Here is a 20,112-nt window from a genome sequence, read left to right on the forward strand (position 1 = left end):
TTTTTTTATACACTTTTACAGGGGTTTTTGAAGGTATATGTTGCTAATTTAAAACTGCTGTTTAATGGACTGCTAACTGTGATATATAAATTAATGGCTTATGAGATTATTTTGCTTTGACAAAGTCAATTTTGCGATTTAAAATGAGATCGAGCATATAAAAGTGCCTCTCCTTATGTCAGTTGCATGCAATATACGGAAACCTTTTATTTTCACATTTCTTCCAAAGCATGAAAAATCACAACAGTAACTAAGGTAATAATTCAGTGAAAATTAAGTTTGCAGAAAATATATTTAAGATTTTGACATTTGAAATACATTACTTCCCCCTTTGAGGGAAATTACAAGTTAAAACAGTTTGGGTAATTGACAAAAGGCTAATTAATTTTCAACTACCGTTTAACTATTCTCTGCTGCCCAGAATTTTTATTTTTTTTATTATTTGGTGACTTCTGGTCAGTGTTGAATCCTGGAAACTGCTTGCACAAGTCCCAGAAACCCCTGCAACTAAACTGACTCCAATTCTACTCTTTGCAAATCTTTTAGAAGTTAACATTTTCTGCTAATTAGACTTAAAGTGTATAACATGATCAATCAGTCTATAAGAGACTGATCTTATCAGTCTCAGTTCACCAATCAGTGGTGAAATCCAGCTGGATCTATCCGGCTCATACAAACCGGTAGTCCCAGTGGCAGGAGGCTTTGCCCACCTGCCGGGACATCATTATGTCCTGTTTTTGACCCGAAGCGCATGCGCTCCCATTCCCAAACCAGTAGTGAAGGTAAGTAGATTTCACAACTGAGACCAACTAATAAGCACAAATCACTGGTCTTCTTTAATGCAGAATACAAATATCTTGATTGTTCACTTTTCACTGCATAGCATTTCTAGGTCACTGATCTTTGCCAGACACAATCCCTAAAGGCACATGTTGCTATAGTGGAAATATCTCCATTATTTTGGGCTATTATGATTAGCATATTGGGCTAAATCACTGAACCTTATATATGAAGAGGCATTATTATTCACAGTAGGAAATATACTTCTCTAATTCCCTTCATAAAAGTTTGATCTGAGAAAGCTGGCTTTATTGGAGCAGCTATGTTAATAAGTAATGAAACTAAAATGTTTATATTCCAGTTGCATATATGAGCCCCGAATTAGCATGAAATCGTGCCTAAGCAACTTCAATTTGAAGATGCTAAAAATCAATGGTTTTATACCACTCCTAGGTCTGTCCTTTTTTCTCAACAAGAGGCATTATTCAAATTTGATCAGTAACTATTTACAGTATATTCAACACTCCCTAAGTGCAAGATTCCTGCATAAATAAAACATCTAATTTGGATAAATATCAGTATTTGTAGCTAACCATCCACCAATGTTCCATGAAGTGAAGAAGCTACTATATCGATTTGAAAAATTTATTGACTTTTTTGCCATACAAAACGAAGTTTTGAAGGGGTATAAGATTAACAGTTAAACATCCAACATATAAATAAAATTGCATAAAAATAAAACAACCAAAATCACCCAGTTAAACCACAAAGATAAAAATTAATTCAAAAAGCAATAAAAATAGAGGGCATTATTTATAAATGTTAGGATATTTCTAAATAATAATCTCTGGAAGATGTCAGGACAGAGATAATCTGTCTCGCATAGATGTTGGGATAAGTTTTCATTGATAGTGCTATTTTGAAATTAGTAAAGTAGTACAAAATTAAACATCTGGCACACATAAAAATTACCACCAGTCAACTGCAACTGTTTCTTTGGAACAGTTTATATTCTGCAATGATACCTTTAAAATTATTTTAAAATATGTTGTTCCAGGTCCTTAGGAATGGCTGGCTGATTGTGTGACCAACCATAATCATTTATTAAATCTATATGTACCTCACTCATAATGACTCTGGATGGCAAGAATGTAAAGATGGAAGCCAGTGAAGTGAATATTTATGACTACCATTGAACTTTAGCTTAAGATGGTAGGAAAGTATGTAGGTAGGTAGATGAATAGATGAAAGAAAAGGAAAAAAGGTAAAAAAGAAAGAAAGGAAGGAAAGAAAGAAAGAAAGAAAGAAAGAAAAGAAAAAGGAAGGAAGGAAGGAAGGAAAGAAAGAAGAAAGAAAGAGAAAGAAAGAAAGAGAAAAAAGAAAAAAAAAGAGTAGGAAGATTCCACCAACTATGGAAGCTCATTGAATGGCTGAGTTGCTCATTTCCTTTGTAGCTCAGGGAAAATAGGAAGTGTGCACCAATATGTTCTCCTCAGTGAAAGGCAAGATATAAGTACAATAAAATCAAATAAATGATTTTACTAATCAATTAACTAATAAAATAATTGATTTACTATAGTTTGCATCCTAATAGAGAGTCTTGAGTTTCTTCATGGTAATATTTGTCAATGAAACCTCCAGTTTATAAGAAAGGGCTTCTAAAGATGAGTCCTGTCAGTTATCACCTAGATCAATTGGCCCCCAACATTTTGGGGACCCGGGAATGGTTCCATGGACAGATTTTTCCGTGGACTGGAGGGGATATGGTTTCATGTGCTGCCTGTATCCTGTGGATGAGGTTTCAGTTGTTTGTGCGGCCTGGTTTCTGGCATGCTGCGGACCGGTGCCAGTCCATAGACCAGGAGTTGGGGACCTCTGACCTAGATCATTAATACTTCCTTTTGAAGCATGTGTTTAAAGAACAATTTTTCTATCAACTTTAACAACTATTCCATACCGGTATTAAGTTACAAAGATAGAAAAATTGCTGGTGCTATAGTTTCAAGGCATCTTTGATGATATTTGGGTTATTGCTTAAGTCTGAATTTGCAATTGGATTACTAGATAACAATGCTTATATATGGATACCCTTAGTTGTACATAGAATACAACACACTTGGGCGGTTTGGTAAGGAAATCTGAAAATTAATTGCCTTCCAATAGTTAAAATAAGGCGTTATGATACACTTGATCTAGGCAAAAGAAAAAGCACTTCCTACTTGGGTTTTTCAATACCTGTTCTGATTTGGCAGCTGAAGGATGACTAGGTTAATATAACTTACCAGTAAATGAAAGAGTTAAAAAGTGTACAATAGAGAGGACACATTATAAATAAATAATGCAATCTTTCACATTGATATTATACAAAGCTTGCTTTTTGTTCTCATCGGGCTCAAGGTTGACTCAGCCTTCCATCCTTCTGAGGCCGGTAAAATGAGACCCAGATTGTTGGGGGCAATACGCTGACTCTGTAAACCACTTAGAGAGGGCTGTAAAGCACTGTGAAGCGGTATATAAGGCTAAGTGCTATTCCTATTATTTTTTTACTTATTCAGGTAATGTTTAGTCGGTAAATCCCTTGCAACTATTTGCAAATATGAAAGCAAAAGCAAGAGAATTGTGAAACTTAAAATGAGTATTATTTTAAATGCAACTTAAAAAGCTGATAATAGTTGACTGAGACAAGTCTGCCAAGGAATGAAAGCTTTTTTCCTTCCTTCTAGATATGTTGTCATGAAGATACCAGGCAAGACGTATGGTAAGGATATTACAAAAATAAAAGTACTTTGCAAGGAAAATTAATTTCCTTTTCAAACGTTGGATCTTTTAGGTGATAGTGTCTAGAAGAAAAACCTCTGAGACTGATCTCTCATCAATCAAGCAAGAAATAGGGCCTATTCAAATAAACATCCTCTTCATATCCTATCTATTCAGAGCTCCAGAACCAACATTTTCAATTGGACTCGAAAGCTAAGTAGCAATTAATACATTCCAGTCAAGTGGAATGATATGTTCAAAATCACTATGTCTTTTTCTCAGTGCTATGAATTGACTGGAGTTTAGGATATATCTTCACATATAGCTCTGCATATAACATAACTGCAGTAATCCAGGTTTATTTTATAAGGGGAAGCTAAAATAGAAGTATTGCTTAGAACAGGGATGTCAAACCCCCATCATCACGGCATTGTCACGTGATGTATTGTGACTTCCCCCCCTTCGCTAAAATGGGCGTGGGTGTGGCCATAGTGTGACGCATCTGGCCCAGAGGCCGCGAGTTTGACAGCCCTGGCTTAGAAGAAAAATGGAAGAAGGTTGGTGTTATGGAGGAAAGAAGTTGAAAAACTGTGGTTTGTATTCTAAGACATGGGAAAACATCAATTGTCTATTGTTTGGTTTCATAATCCAAACTATAGAAAGCAGATCAAAGGTTTAAATACACTATCCAGCACCAGTTGCTCAAGTTTGAAAGAATTAGGCACTGTGCAAGTTATTAATTACAAGTCGTCTTTGCAATTAACAAATATAACTAAAACAGTTTCTACAATTTCCAGGATTACTGACATCCAGCACAGCTGGGATAGAACAAGTTGTCAATGTGTATTAAAAACAATGTTTAAAAACCTGCCCAACATAATCTAGTGCACACTGAGTTTATGAATGTCTAATACACTATGGCAGTTTATGGGGCTTCATTTTACAATCTTTCTTACTATACTGTCAATGCATTTGCAATTCTCAGGAGATTTTAAGGAACATTTGAAAACCAAGAATCCGTTTTTATTACATTAAAATAGTATAATGGAATTCAAAAGACATTAACATTTAAAATATACAACCTGTCAAAAGATCAAATTATACACAAGAAACAATAAAAACAGGCAAATGTTATTTTAACTTTTATTTTTGTGACACTTTTAATTCCATTTTAAGAAGTTTAAGAACTTTTTATACTCCTTTCAATGTGTTATCATTTTACTTTGCGTATATTTGGTTCAAATACTTTTTTTTTTTTTTACTTTTACATTGTGGTTGTTTACAAAGGCAAAACTTTCAAAGGATTTACTTAGCATTTTTGGTCTTGTTTCTCATTACTATGACCTCTATATTAGCGGAGCCAATTTTGTATGAATAAATTAACAGAAAAATAGTGAATGCCAATTTATTCTTGTGGTAGAAACAGGTGTGGTACCAAATCTGGCTTGCTGTTTCTGCTTCATTATATAAAGACAGATTTAGGTTTAGCAATTGGAGAGTTGATTAAAATGGCATTTGATGCAGAATCACGATCCAGTAAGCACAGTACTTTCCTTGAGTCTTTTCTCTTTGTATCCCTAATGTTCACAATCTACAGATCTACCTCAAGTTACTACATATATTAATCTGGTTGTATGGCAAAATATATTCCTTTTTTACATGGATATTTATTATTTCTTCCTTTTCATAAAAGCTCAAAATAAAAGTAATTGAAGTATCTGACTGATTTGCAAAACTGCTCACTTACACAATATATAATACAGCCAGTGATGCATGGAGGGAATTCCTTTCGTCTTTTCTGTCTTATTATATTCTATTTAGTACCCAAGTCCCTTTATTTATGCCCACCCATTCAAGATGTATTTTCTGCCTCAGTGACACATCTTCATTTAATGAGTTTTGGTGCCAGCAGCAATAACAATTAAGCCTTTGCACTATGCTTCCTAGCTTTGTCACTAAAAAAGGAATACTCAAATTTAGCCAAAAATAAAAAATAAAAGAATACAGGCCCCCAAATAGTTCTGACATATTCATAGAAGAAAGGTTTAATTAGAATTTTGTATAGGCACTATTATTATATATTAGTATGACTAGGAATGCTTCTTGTGACTCCTATTTACTAGTAATTAATTGCACTTGATTTTCCTATTTCATGAATTTATTCTAGACCATAACTTCTAAAAGTATCATAACTTCTAAAGTAGGTCACTGGTCATACTGACAGCAGAAGAGAAAAACAAAGGGAAACACTTGGTAAAGAAAATATGGCAAAAGGAAGTTGGAAAATATATCTTTCTCCTATTGTCCTACACCAGCATAATTTACAGTGATTAACATGTCAGATTAGGATTAAAGAGACCGAGTAATAAAAATTCACTAGTGACTTTGAATGAGGCACAGAAGGAATACTTATTGAATCAGAAAAAAACTGGTGGGATAGCAAATATCAAGATGATACTTCAATTACTATTATATATAAAAATATTGTACTATCACTAATGTAGAAGATTGTGCAATGATGAGAGCAGGAATAGCTGGAGTTTTTGGGTTAGACATTTTCTAATCTAGTTTTATAAAAGTTGATATCTAGAATAACATTCAGATCACGTTTCATAAAGATTGGCCTGTTGAAACTGCTATGCCAACGAACAAAAGGTGGCATACATAATTTGTTTCTAATTATATCCATGTGCTATAGCATGATGCAGTTGAAATATGAGAGTTCACCAGATACAAACACATTGGCAGAATATATTTGTTTGGGGTATCCTTGGCAAAAAGCATTCATTCCTGGCAGAAGGGGTGGAAGGGAATGAATGATTAGGTTTAGAGTTTATAATGGGAAGAATATTAGTGAACTATTTACCCAAAAAATTGTAACTTAGCTACTGCGTTATAATGCAGTAAACTGCATTATTGGATGCATGGTTTATAGAATACATAGTAAGAGATAGATCTGTTCGTACCCAGTTAATGGGATCACTTCTCTAATAATTCAGATACAGTAACTACAAGTTCAGGAAAAAGATCTGTAAATGAAGCTGTTTTTAAATAATTGTTAGTTAAATAAAATGCTTAAATATGATTATTAATAAAGTACTGAGAAAGTAGTTGAATATCTTGATGGAGCATTCACACTGACATATAAGAAAGCCTACTGGTCACCTTCTTTTTTGCAATCACATTATATATACATCTAAATGATGTATGTATATATAATTATCTAACACAAATTATTTAAGTTTCCTTAACTTTCTCTAGCATTGAAAGAATGTAAAACCAATTTCAACACATCACAAAAGTCTGAAAGGACAGTTGGGTTTCAAAATCTCCAGTGGTTCATTTAAAAGTTATTATAGACACTAATGAAACTAAGCCAACAGAAATCTGGCTAGACTTCAGGGCAATTTAGATGGCATCCAGTAACTGGAAAACAAATCTCTTAACATCTCTTCAAAAATGTTGTATCTTCCATTTTTATCTAACTTTCCTTTTTATAACATTAGTTAGTGAATATCCGCAACTGTTATGCCTAACTTCTAATGTATTTTCAGCAGGCTTATTTTTTCTGAATTAAAAGATACTGAATGCTATACCACCTTCTAAATTAATTAGGATTTTTAAATTATTATTTTCTTCAATATTTTGATCAGTAATTAAATCAATATAGGGCTACCTTTTGAGAGCCGTATCTGTTCTTTATTATCTAAGCCTGCTAAGTGAATAGCCAACATTGCAGAAAGGAATCAATATGCAGTGAAAGGAGCAATGGAATTAGGCCTTTAATGATGGAAAATGAAAGGTTTTCTGAGGTAAATTAACTGTCTGGTGATTCTCTTTCATCTATGGCCAATTCCAGTCAGTGTTGGTGGGAAAGGAGAGGCTGAGTCCTAAGCCCTTGAAATGTGTAGTGCCTCAGAACGCAAGCCTTTTGTCTTTCCTTTTAATATCTACATGAAATTGCTTGGGAGGCCATCCATCAGTATGAGGTGTGGTCTTATCAGTATACTAACGATAATGTGTAAGCCAATTATATACCATCTCTACCCCTAGTTGGACAGATGATGCTGTAGCAATGTTGGCCAAGTGCTTGGAGGTGTAAGGGTCTGAATGGGAAGGAATTGGTTTTGGCTCAACCCTGGCAAGGTAGAGTAGTTCTCCCCAGATCTACATAGTCTTTGACTATGGATGGGGTTGCCCTCTCTCAGACTGAGTTGGTGCACAATTTGGAGATTCTCCAGCTGGTCAAGAAATAGATGACAGCCATTGCACAGATTCATCTGGTGCACCCTTTTCTGGGCCAGGTGGTTTTGTTCATGGTCACTCATCCCTTGGTCATTTCCCATTTAGATTACTGCAATGTGCTCTACCTGGGGCTGCCTTTGAATATCACCTGGAAGCTATAACTTGCTGTCAATTTCCTTGTGGGTACAATTCAAAGTGCTGATTATCACCTTTAAAACTCTACGTGACATAGGGTCAGGTTACCTACAGGCCTGTCTCTCCATAAGACATCTACCCATCCTATGAGATCAGCTAGGGTAGGCATACTCCTAGTCCCCTCCCTGAAACATTGACACTTTTCCTGCCCTATGCAACACTCTGTCCTTTGAAGTTCAGCAAGCCTCTACCTTCCTAGTCCTCCAAAAAGCACTGAAGATCTGTCTTATCTCCCAAGAACTAGAAAAGGATGCGATGAGAGAAGATTTAAGAGAGAACATATGTCTGAAGTAACTTTGATGTCAGGTTTTTAATGTTTATTGTTTTAATACAATTTTGTATTATGTTGTTTTATTATTCATATTGTTTTAATTGTTGTTTGGAAACCACCCAGAGTTTGATCTAAGATAGACGAATATAGAAATGCTTAAATAAATTATGGATTGATAGATGTATCGTAAGAATCAATCTTGCTACTTTAAATGAATCTATGTCTCTCAAACCAAATGAATTATGCACCAGGGTATTGAAAGAACTAGCAGGAATGATCTGTGGACTGCTGATTGTAATCTTCAAAATCTTCTAAAGACTAAAACTTCCAATAATGTGCTGGAAGACTTATTCAACACAGGGAAGAAGTATTTGGCAAGCTATGGATGAGTTAATTTAAAGTCTGTACTAGAAAGATAATAGAATTGATTGTCAAACAGCATGTCTGGCAGTATATAGAAAAAAAAATGGTACTTTACAAGGAGAGAGCACAGAAAAAAAATTACCTTATAAGGAGCCAGCATCGTTAGTCAGGAACAATTTTTTGGGGGGATGAATCGCTCTTTTTATGGCAGAATGATTAGTTTAGTAGAAGAATGGGATATACAGTAGATTGATCTTGATACAGCACTTGATTAAGGATCTCACAATGTTCTTGTGGATATTAAATAAATGTGAGCTAGAAGATACTGCAGGCTGTGGATTTGCAACTGATTGGATAATTAAACAAAACAGCTGTTTGTAAATAGTTCTGCTTCAACCTGGTGAAAAAGTATCAAGGGACCCATGCTGCTCAACACATTTATTAATGATCTATTGGCAGATATAAAAATAATACATTAATTTTGCAGATGACCCCAAGTGAAGGGGTTGTCTAATACTTTAGAATAAAAAACCATGAATGAAGTGGTTTGAGTAGCCTAGATATTTACTAATGACAAATATAAGGACTTGCATCTGATAACAAAAATTCAAATACAAAAATAGTGCATGTGAAAAGCATATGCAAAGTAAGGAGGTTCCTCTTGAAACTAGCAATTACTGGATATGTCTTTAGAGTTGTAATAATGTTCCGAATGAAGTTTCTCCTCAAGAAGAAATGGCAGACTAAAGATCACTAAAAGCCAACGACTATAGCAGAATGAAGAACTGGCTCTTCATAATTCTCTGCACAAGGAGATGACTTGATATTGCTCAGAATTGCTCCAGATATTGGAGTCAGTAATTTTAAAAAGACACTGGGTTCTCATACTTCTTTCTATAATCATTTTTGGAAATTGTCTGCTTTTCAGCTATTAGGGACCTTTGGATTGATATGTTTTATATCATCGGGTGAATTCCCCTTAATATTTAGTGGCAGAAATATTAAATACAAGTTTAATGACTTAAAAATTAGGAGGGAGGACAGAAAGGGATAATTTTAAAATATTATAAATGGACTAAGGTTCCAGATAATTTAGAAATAAGATTTTGGAATTAATTATAAGAATCCTTCCCATGGGAAAATACTTTTGACTTGAATTTTGATTTTCAGAAGTGGACACTAGAGGAAATTAGAGGCAACAATTAAAGAAAAACAACACTTAAATTTGAATTAAAAATAGAATGTTGCAAAATATTTTAGTATTGGATAGTATTTGAAGAATAGTTTTGAATAATGTACACAGATGTCTACCTCTATAGATTGTGTTTAAAAGATGCTATGGAAAAAGAACAAGTTTTACCTGACAAGGCTGAGACTGATTTGAAAGTGGATTTAAAAATGACAGGCTACAAGAATGAAATGAAATAAAATATGGACATACAAAGGAACCAGCAGGTTTCTTAATAGTTATAAAGGGTATATCAAACTAAGAGAGTGACCTGAATAATTTCCCTATGTTGGATTTTCAAAAAATGGTTGCTAAAGTTTGGAAGAATTTTGTGAAAAAGGAGAAAGGAAAATACTAAATGCTAAAAATACTAGTATGGAAAGAATTTTAATAATTGTGAACAGAATTTTAATTCAAATTTGAATTGATTCCTATACTGTTTATGACCCTTCTTTTGATCATCAACATGATCCATGTTGATCAAAGTAACCAAACTAAAAAGCTATGTTGCAAAGATTGCTAATCCACTTCCTCCTCTAGTAATTAGTGACCAGACTAAACTAATTAACTTATGCAAATAATAGCAGACAGGGAAAATCCTTTCACAATACAGAATTTCCCCAGGAACACAAATTATGTACCTGATGACCAAAACCACCACATAGGCACACATCAATGAGAAGCAATTCACTCAGCAAAATAAGATAACATTTCCACCACACCTGCACACCCATCAAATTAAACATTACTGAGTGCAAGTTCATATAAGCACCCACCTATCCTATAAATATTATCAGCCTCCGTAGCACAGTTTGTAGCTACCTTCAAGGGCTGCCTGTATGCTCTTAAATAAATCTTTTCTTCTTCAAACAGCTGGGTGTACTATCGTTCCTATGCAAATCCCAGCTTGAACCGGGGTCCCAAAATTCTTATGACACTAGTTAGATTTATTCAACTTAATATGCAGGATTATCAGTTTACAAACAAATGATAGTCATTCTGCTTATTATTTACTATTAAATAATTTGTGAGTATCTAAAACCCTGCAGTTCAGAAATTTAAAAAGTATAGTTGCCTGACAGTTTAGTGAAAAATCAGAGCACTTACTTGCTTGACTTTACTTTTTTAACTCCAGATTTATTTTCTCCATCTTCTCTAATCTCCCATTTATCAATATATTGCCAAAGCTTCCCTAACAGGATTAATAGGTGAAGAACACTTGACTGTCCAAGAAACAGGCATTCGATTTTTTTTAAAAAATGTGCAATATATATTTTATGTTTGCTAAGTGGAATCTATCTAGGCCTGGCATTGTAATGACCATACATGTGCTAAGGAACATGTATGCTTAAATGCCTTAAGGCCTCCTGGCTCATCACTGTTATACTTTTGACAGATGAGGGAGACTGTTTTAGGAAAGCCTTATTAATTTTTCAGGTGGAATACATAGATTGACAGTTGTGGTTATTCCCTACAATAAGACCATTCAGATAGTACTCAAGGCTAAGCAGAACAGAAATGGGATTTGACCTTTCATGTATCTTGTAGCAGATCATAAGGAATCAGTTAACACTTGTATATTTGAAAGCTTACTCCGTGTATAGTAATATATACCTACATGAACAAGACATACACAGGTGGTTTTGAAAAAAAAAACAAGTTATGTGCATAATTATTATTAATTATTATTCTGATCAATTCTTGCCTATTTTGCTTGGCAATTGCCTATTTGGATCTTCTGAATATTAATCAGAAGTCATTTAGGTTTAAAGTTCCAGAACCATCTCAGCCATAGAAGCTAGTAAAGAGGAAGCAGATTCTGAACAAGCATAAAGATATTATTAGCTCAGGTTTTGTGGATCTCTTTGATTCTAAAGTATAAATCAATGCATTCAAAAGAACAAAGCTATTAAGTTTGTTTCGATTCCGTGTCCCATTTTTCTTACTCTTATGTCATGCTATCCTACTTTCACAATTTTGTGACTTTTAAAGACTAAAAGTATGTGTGCCTATGTGTATATACACACATGTACACTCACATACATGGACACACAAATGCACACACATGTATAGACCTACACACCTAAATACACTACAGATATTTAACTATGGCCTTTTTGTGCACAGCTTTTCTCACACTGAGATGAATTCATTTGAAAAAAAATGCCTTTTTAGGGTACTTTCTCAAATACAATCAGAAAAGAGACTCAAATTAAATTTATTTGTATTTTTTAATACTACAAATAAGCCTGTGTTTTTCTCAATTATTTTGTTTTCAGGTATCTTACTTGTTTATTATTATTATTGATTGAGTCTCGAAAGTTACACTTGGCCAAATCCCCTTCAGATCCCGTAAAATAATCTGCACATTCTTATGATACGTTGTCATTGATATGCATATTTTGAATTGTTAACTACATTGCAACCTTCTAATACTAGCATAAAACTATTCTATTCTCCTAGATTATAGAACTGCAAATTCATATTCATATGTTCATATAAACATAAGCAAAAATATTTCTTTAATAAGACACTTTTATTGCTTTAACTGTAGTTTAGTTTTTTAAAAATGTATTTATTTATATGCCGCCCTTCTCCAGAGACTCAGGGCGGCTTACAATGCGTTAAGCAATAGCCTTCATACTTTTATATGTTTTATACAAAGTCAGCTTATTGCCCCCACAAACCGGGTCCTCATTTTACCTACCTTAGATAGAATGGAAGGCTGAGTCTAACTTGAGCCTGGTGAGAATTGAACTCGCAGTAATTGCAGGCAGCTGGAAGCTAAATACTACCTTTAACAGTAGCATTAGTCTGCTGCACCACTCAGGCTCCTTTGGGTTATATGACACAGTAAAATGTATTAATTTAGTTTTTTAAAAAATAACCCGGACATTAAATAAATACAGATGTTGATTTGTTGAATCAGCCATACTTAAAACATAAATGGCTCATTTTTAATGGTTTACAAGCTGTAGGACAGAATTCTGGGAGTTGAAGTCCACAAGTCTTAAAGCTGCTAAATTCAAAGACCTCTGCTGTAGGATCTTATGGTACTGAGTTTGGCCTTTATAACCAGGTTCCACTCAAAGGAACACAGCATCATGAGGTAATTGTCTCATGCAGGTTGCATGTAAACCTTCTTCAAGGATAAAATACAAAGCAGTTTGTGATATTGCTTGTCAGGTAGGATTGCCGGGGGTGGGGGGTGGGTGAGGAATATCAGAAGTCACATGAGCAAAGCCCCCACCCCTTTATAATATGCACTGTGATGCATCCAAAAAGGGGATTTCATTCATCTGATCATGGCTACCATTCGACTTTTTTTAAACTTGACCCTCTGTGGGTGCCTCTCTTATTTGTTGCGTTGTTTCTTTTTTTTTCCTTATATCTAGATGTTTGATTTGTTGTATATTAAATAGCTTTGCATTACTTTTAGCATTTCTGCATGGCTACTTTCGAACCTTTTTACAATTTTGAAAATAGAGTTGATCTCTCTGTCAATCTAGTTTTGCATTGTGTTTTCTGGCTGTTTTCTGGCTGTGGCATTCTGAAGAGTGAATCCAGGAAAGCCAGAGGAATCATTCATGTTATGCATATCTCCAATCATTGGCAGTGAGACAGAACAGAGAGAGATCAGCAATGGGGCAGCAAATTTCATGCCAGTATAATTTTTTTGCTAACTCAAGGATAGATGGAGAGCACTTTAATTCAGTAATGGGGAAACATCCAAAGCTTAGTTGTACACTGCTATTTCCAATTTTCCAGCTTACTGAGGCTATAATTTTATAAGCTTACCTGGAAGTCTGCCAAACCAAAGTACTGATTCAGAACCTATGTGAGATGAGCTCCCCTCTCCCACACATATTTATTTGCATGATATCATAAATGGGTGAGGATTGCAAGCAATGTTAGTATATCCAGGTTTCTATGGTCTGGGAAATGCTGGTTCAAGGCAGTGAATGGTGCTTCAGGCATATGAGACTCAGTTCATTCTTTTACCATAAGAATTTTTTGCTCAGTCCACTTCTCAACTCCTAGAATCCACATTATCTTTGTGTGGTTGTATTTTGCATAGGATAATACCATCAATGTAGAACACCTCCATGCTAGCATTAGGAGCTTCGAAGACAACAGAATTTGGCCACCATGATAAGTATAGAAAAGCTGGCAAATTTATTTACTTTATCAAATGTATTATATCTGCCCACTCCAGAAAATTATGGGAGGCTTACCAAACCAAACAATTAAAACATGGCAGCACAGTTTAAAACTGCCATACCTATTAAAACACAATAGAAAACACTTTCAAGGTTACACAAACATACCTTCCCAGGCCTAGAAAGAAAGCTAGGCCATATGGGCCTTCTGGAACCCTGGAAGAGTGGACACCATATGCATTTCTTGGGAAATGCTGTTCCAGCAGGCAAGGGTGGCAACAGAGAGAGCATGCTTGCTTGGTCCTATAGAAGTGTTAGCAAACCTGTTCATCACTGAGTGCCGAAACGGGAGTGCGTGCATGGGGGAGCGCTGGAAACCAGAAGAGCAGCTCTCTGGTGCGCGCATGTGGGAGCATTGAAAACCGGAAGAGCAGTTCCCTGGTGCACATGCGAGTACCAGGAAGCTGATCTTCTGGTTTCCAGTGTGTGCATGTGCACTGGTCACCTGGTCTTCCAGTTTGTGGCACACATGCACATGCGAAGACTAGCTGGCTGGTGTGCATGTGCGTGCCAGAAACCAAAAGGTCTGCTTCCCAGCGTGCGCATGCCAGGGAGCTGCTCTTCCGGTTTTCAGCGCTCCCGCGGATGCGAAGACCAGCTGGCCGGCAGACAAGCAACGGATGACAGCTGGCATGCCCACTTCTGGCCTGCATGCCATAGGTTCGTCATCACGGTCCTATAGGATAATCACTTTTAATTGAGTGCACCCATTCTGCCACGATGCACAGAGAAGGGAGAAACAATAGGAAGTAGGCAATCTCTCCAATAACTAAATCTTATGCCATGAAGAGTTTTGTAGATAATAGCCAACCTTAAATTCGCAGCCAAATGCAGCTTGCAAAACTGTGATGACACATGGCCATAGCAAGAAAAGCCCATTATACATTGCAGCTTCCTTTCTTAGGGTTTGTGAAAAAGTGAAGGTGATTCTTTTTAGGCACGGATCAAAGAAGCTGAGTCAAGACATTCAGTTTCTGTCTGGCAAGCAAGTTTGATTTGCTGAAAGTTCTTGCATGAAGTTAGCCAGAAAGCACATCACTTCTTGGCTAGTGGCTTCCTGTGAACTCATAAACATGGGAAAGATTCCAAGGCACTTTGCTTGATACATGAATTCATGTACACATCAAAGCCGCCTTCTTTTTTTCTTTTTTTTGGGGGGGGGGTGAATCTCATATACCATATTTTTCAAAGTATGAGACACACTCCCCCCCCAAAAAAAGTGGGTGAAAATTTCAGTGTACCTTATACAGCAAATTTATTTATTTATTATTAAATTATTATTATTATTAGGCTTATATGCCGCCCTATCTCCAAAGGACTCAGGGCGGCTCACAACAATAAAACCACAATAATCCATTATACAAAGTTAAAATGCCTAATTAAATCAGATAAAGCTAAAAAACCCATATAAAACCCCATCAGTCCAGTCCGGGAGACTCGAATAGCCAAGCTTTTAATTTGCGGCGAAAGGTGCGAAGGTCAGGTGCCAACCAGAGCCCCAAGGGGAGTTGATTTGAGAGGGTGGGCGTGCCCACAGAGATGGCTTTACCTCTGGGGGCCGCCAGCTGACATTGTCTCACTGACAGCACCCTGAGCAAGCCCTCCCTATGAGCGCGAACCGGGCGATGGGATGTTGTTGCTGGCTGCAGGTGGTCTGCCAAATATCCTAGGCCTAAGCCATGTAGGGCTTTATAGGTCATCACCAGCACCTTGAATCTCACCCGGAGGGCAACCGACAACCAATGCAGGTCGCGCAGGAGAGGTGTTACATAAGAGTATCGGGATTCTCCCATCACAACCCACGCGGCTGCATTTTGCACTGAAGCCTCCGAGTGGTCCTTAAGGGCAGCCCCATGTAGAGAGCGTTACAGTAGTCAATATGGGAGGTGACTAGCGCATGAGTAACTGTGCATAGGGCATCTCGGTCCAAGTAGGGACACAACTGGCGCATCAGATGGATCTGGGCGTATGCCCCCTGGTCACGGTTGTTGGGAATGTTGGGAAGGGGGGTTGGTGAGGCGCCAATCAGCTGTTTTAGAATGTGCCATGGTGGTGGTGGTGGTGAACTGGCCGTGGCAAACAGGCGGCAGCAAATGGACCACACTGAATGGGCGGTGGCGATGAACAGGCTGCGCCGAATGAGCCACAACAAACGGGCCACAGCAAACTGGTGGCGGCAAATGGGTTTGCTATGCTATCATTATATTAAAATATTTTTTACTGGAGAAAGAACCTTTGTAACAAGTGAAATCTTAGTCAAGTCTGTCTTTGCTCTTCAGAGATTTTATTTTGTCTTTCATTTGATTAGAGCTTGGGGTCAGAAATGAAAGTATCTTTCATAAAACAAATTGGGCTGGCAAACCATCTTCACTTTCATTTCCAATAATTGTCAGACCTGCCACAAACATAAACCTCTAAGTAGAAAACAATCCTTGGTTCCATTTGCTGAGAAAGTATATTTTTATTAGAGATCAAGTATATTGCAGTAACGCATAGCCAGAACTGAGATTTGCACTGCAAAATCCCTATGTTATATTTCCCCCTCCTTTCTCCTCCTTAACTGTCCTTCATTTCCCATCCCAAGGTAACCGATTAAAATCTTAAAGCTGTTTTCCTAATGGTCAGTTCAAGCATGCTCTGGTAAGCCACTCCTTCCTTTTTCGAACTGGGTGACCTTGAAGCAGCTTCTCGAGATGGCATAGTATGTACTTTCGGTTTCTCAAGCATTCCCCCCTTCATCCCGCATATCAATGAAGCACAAGCAAGCCTGAGGTGGCAGCTGACAATAATCTACTGTTTGTTTAAAATGACAAGCCGGTTTTCTCAGAAAATCTGGATGTATTGCTCAGAGGAGTATCTGTAATTTATATCTATTTAAAAAATTCACCTATCTCTTGCTGACTTTGTGGTACATATGTATTTTAGGCCAGGTGAATTGCTGAAATAATGGAAAGGCAGGAACATATAAATCTCCAAGTAATAAGGCAATGCTTACATAGTTCTTTTTAAAGAAATCCAAATCCAAATTCTCAATTACATCTTCATAGTTCATCAGTGTTGCTTCTTCGTGTTATTGCTACTGTTTGCTTGGCAATATGTTGTCATTGATATTTGATTTTAAATTGATATAATTAAGACAACAGCAGCTGACTCCTTTCACCCCGTGCAACTAAGAATAAAACCAGCCAATCACCCAACTCCTATAAAAAGATATTGTACTGCTTGGGATGCAATGTTGGATTATTTAAAGATGTTATCTGTGATAACAGCAGGATAGCTGAAACTATTACAATATGCTGTGAAAATTTTACACTGGTATAAATAACTTGATTCCAATTTGAGCAGACTGCAAAGAAAATTAAGAACAGAGAGATTGATGCCCCGGAAAGATCAATGATCCATCCAGTCTCATATTCTGCTTCTGACAATGGCCTGATGATCAGGAGAAGAAATATACACAGCCAGTTGTGGGACACTGTACCAGAGGGAAAAATCTTTTCCTATACCCAGCTGGTGATCAGTATCTGTTTAAAAGCATGAGAATTGATGGCCATTGTAAATTTCAGCCTAGCTGAATCTAAATTGGATAGTTTCTTATTGTCCCCAAACTGCTCTTTGCCTGTCTTCCTCAAAACTACAGTTCTGTTGACCATAACTAGACATTGTTTCTTTTTAATAGATGATGGCTGAACATGCTTTTCTATTTTCATGGCCTGGCAAGTTTACTGTTAGATTAATTGACGTTGAAGGGTTTTCCTTAAAAAATTAGTTAATGAAAAGATTGAAAAAAATAATAATCATAGCACCATCTGGCCTGGGGCGGCTAACATTGCATGCAATAAAAGTACCAAAAAGAAAAGTTGTTTATTTATTGCATCAATCATTTTACTGCCAGACTGGTAGTTGTAACTCCTCCTCTTCCTCCTTCCCAAGTCTCAAAATAATTAAGCTAGTCTTGGGTAAAATGTTTGTTCATTAGGTATGGTATGTCCCATTTCCTGCCTGCCTCAGGCGAGAAAACCAGGAGCTATATACTTCCTTTCCTCATTTCTCGGTTACTCGGTACATTTCCTTGTTGCAGCAAAGCTTTGTTGAAGTTCTACTCCATTCTTCAACTTTACTGCAAAAGCTTTTTATGGCTTAGAGACAATTTGAAGAAAGATACCCAGTGTAAAAATGACAGAAATTTATGGCAGTACTATGTCTGCTTATTGTCTCTTTCTTCCAAAATTCATAAACTTTGATCTAAATGGAGCCCTGTTAAGATACTACAGTGTCCCAGCACTGACAATTACACAGTATTAAGGAGTGCCTACTCACTTCAGGTTGCATGGCTAACTGAATAAATTACAGAGAATATTATTTTAAACGGGAACATGATTGAACATTTCATGCCATTGCCAGTTGGGCACATGGCACAGAAGGTATAGAGCAGATGATCCTCACATAGCTATTGGATCTGCATGCTCTTTAGCTCCAGGGTTGTCTCATATATTTTATCCATGGTTTTATCTGCAGTGGTTAGAATGCAGCATTGCAGGCTAATTCTATTGATTGCCAGCAGTTCGATCAGGCGTGAAATGTAAAATTTGTTACTACTGGTTCTGTGGGCGTGGCTTGGTGGGGGGAGGTAATATGACTGGGTGGGCGTAGCCAACTTTTTTTTTTTTTTAACTTTTCAAAGCCTTTTTTCTAACGCTTTGAAAAGCCTCTGCCGATCAGGCAACTCAGCTGGGATCGTCAGAGACTTTTCAAAGCATTTTTTTTATCACCTCTTCAGCCAAGAGGTTGCAGAAAAAAATGCTTTGAAAAGCCTCTGACGATCCCAGCTGAGCCGCACGATCATCAGAGGCTTTTTTTTTTTACTTTTAAAAGCATTTTTTCATTGGAAGAGGTTGTAGAAAAAATGCTTTTAAAAGTAAAAAAAAAAAGCCTCTGATGATCATGCGGCTCAGCTGGGCATGGTGGGGGGTGGGGCGCAGGGATTTTTGCTACCAGTTCTCCGAACCACCCGCCGCCATCGCTACTGGATCGGGCGATCCAGTCCGAACCGGGAGCATTTCACCCCTGAGTTCGATCCTCATCGGCTCAAGGTTGACTCAGCCTTCCATCCTTCCAAGGTTGGTAAAATGAGGATCCAGATTGTTGGGGACAATATGCTAACTCTGTAAACTGCTTAGAGAGGGCTGTATAGCACTGTGAAGCGTTGTATAAGTGTTATTGTTGTTACTCTTGCTATCCCTACAGTCTGTGATTTCTATTTTAAGATTTGTAGTTACCTGACGTTTTCCCACTGTTTTTCCAGAGTTTTCCTAACTAGGCAGAACTTTTTGTTAGAGTTAGAGGTGTACTAACTATGAAGATCTTCATGGATTTGGAAATACTCTTATCTACTTCAGTGGTGGGTTTCAAATTTTTTACTACCGGTTCTGTGTGTGTGGCATGGCTTGGTGGGCGTGACTTGGGCATGGCAAGGGACGGATAGTGTAAAATCTCCATTCCCACCCCACTCCAGGGGAAGGTTACTGCAAAATCCCCATTTCTTCCCGCTCAGCTGGGACTTGGGAGGCAGAGAATAGATGGAGGCAGGGCCAGTCAAAATTTTTACTACCGGTTCTCTGAACTACTCAAAATTTCCGCTACTAGTTCTCCAGAACTGGTCAGAACCTGCTGAAACCCACCTCTGATCCACTTCCTTTAACAACTTCATCACTGATACAGGAGGCATATTAGCCTGGAGACCTGTTCCAATAGCAAGACCTCATCTCTTCTTCCATATTCTTTTCATCTGGGACACTGGAACTTGCAATGGATAGAAAGAAGGGTTAGAAACATCAGTGTTATGCACAGATTTCTTTCTTTCCCTATATTTCATATTCCATACCTGTTTTCAAATTTGAAAAAGGTAGTCTCATTGATATATAAAGCAAAAGATCCCAGGAAAGTTTAGTTTTCATTTATTTCATAGACATGGTTAGTAAAATTGGTATATAGTAGTATGAAAAACAATTGCCACCATAATTCAATCAGTTCAGCAAAAAAGATAATGATGC

The sequence above is a fragment of the Pantherophis guttatus genome, chromosome 8 (assembly GCF_059756535.1).
Source record: "Pantherophis guttatus breed Tessera chromosome 8, ASM5975653v1, whole genome shotgun sequence".
NCBI classification, from domain to species: Eukaryota; Metazoa; Chordata; class Lepidosauria; order Squamata; family Colubridae; genus Pantherophis; species Pantherophis guttatus.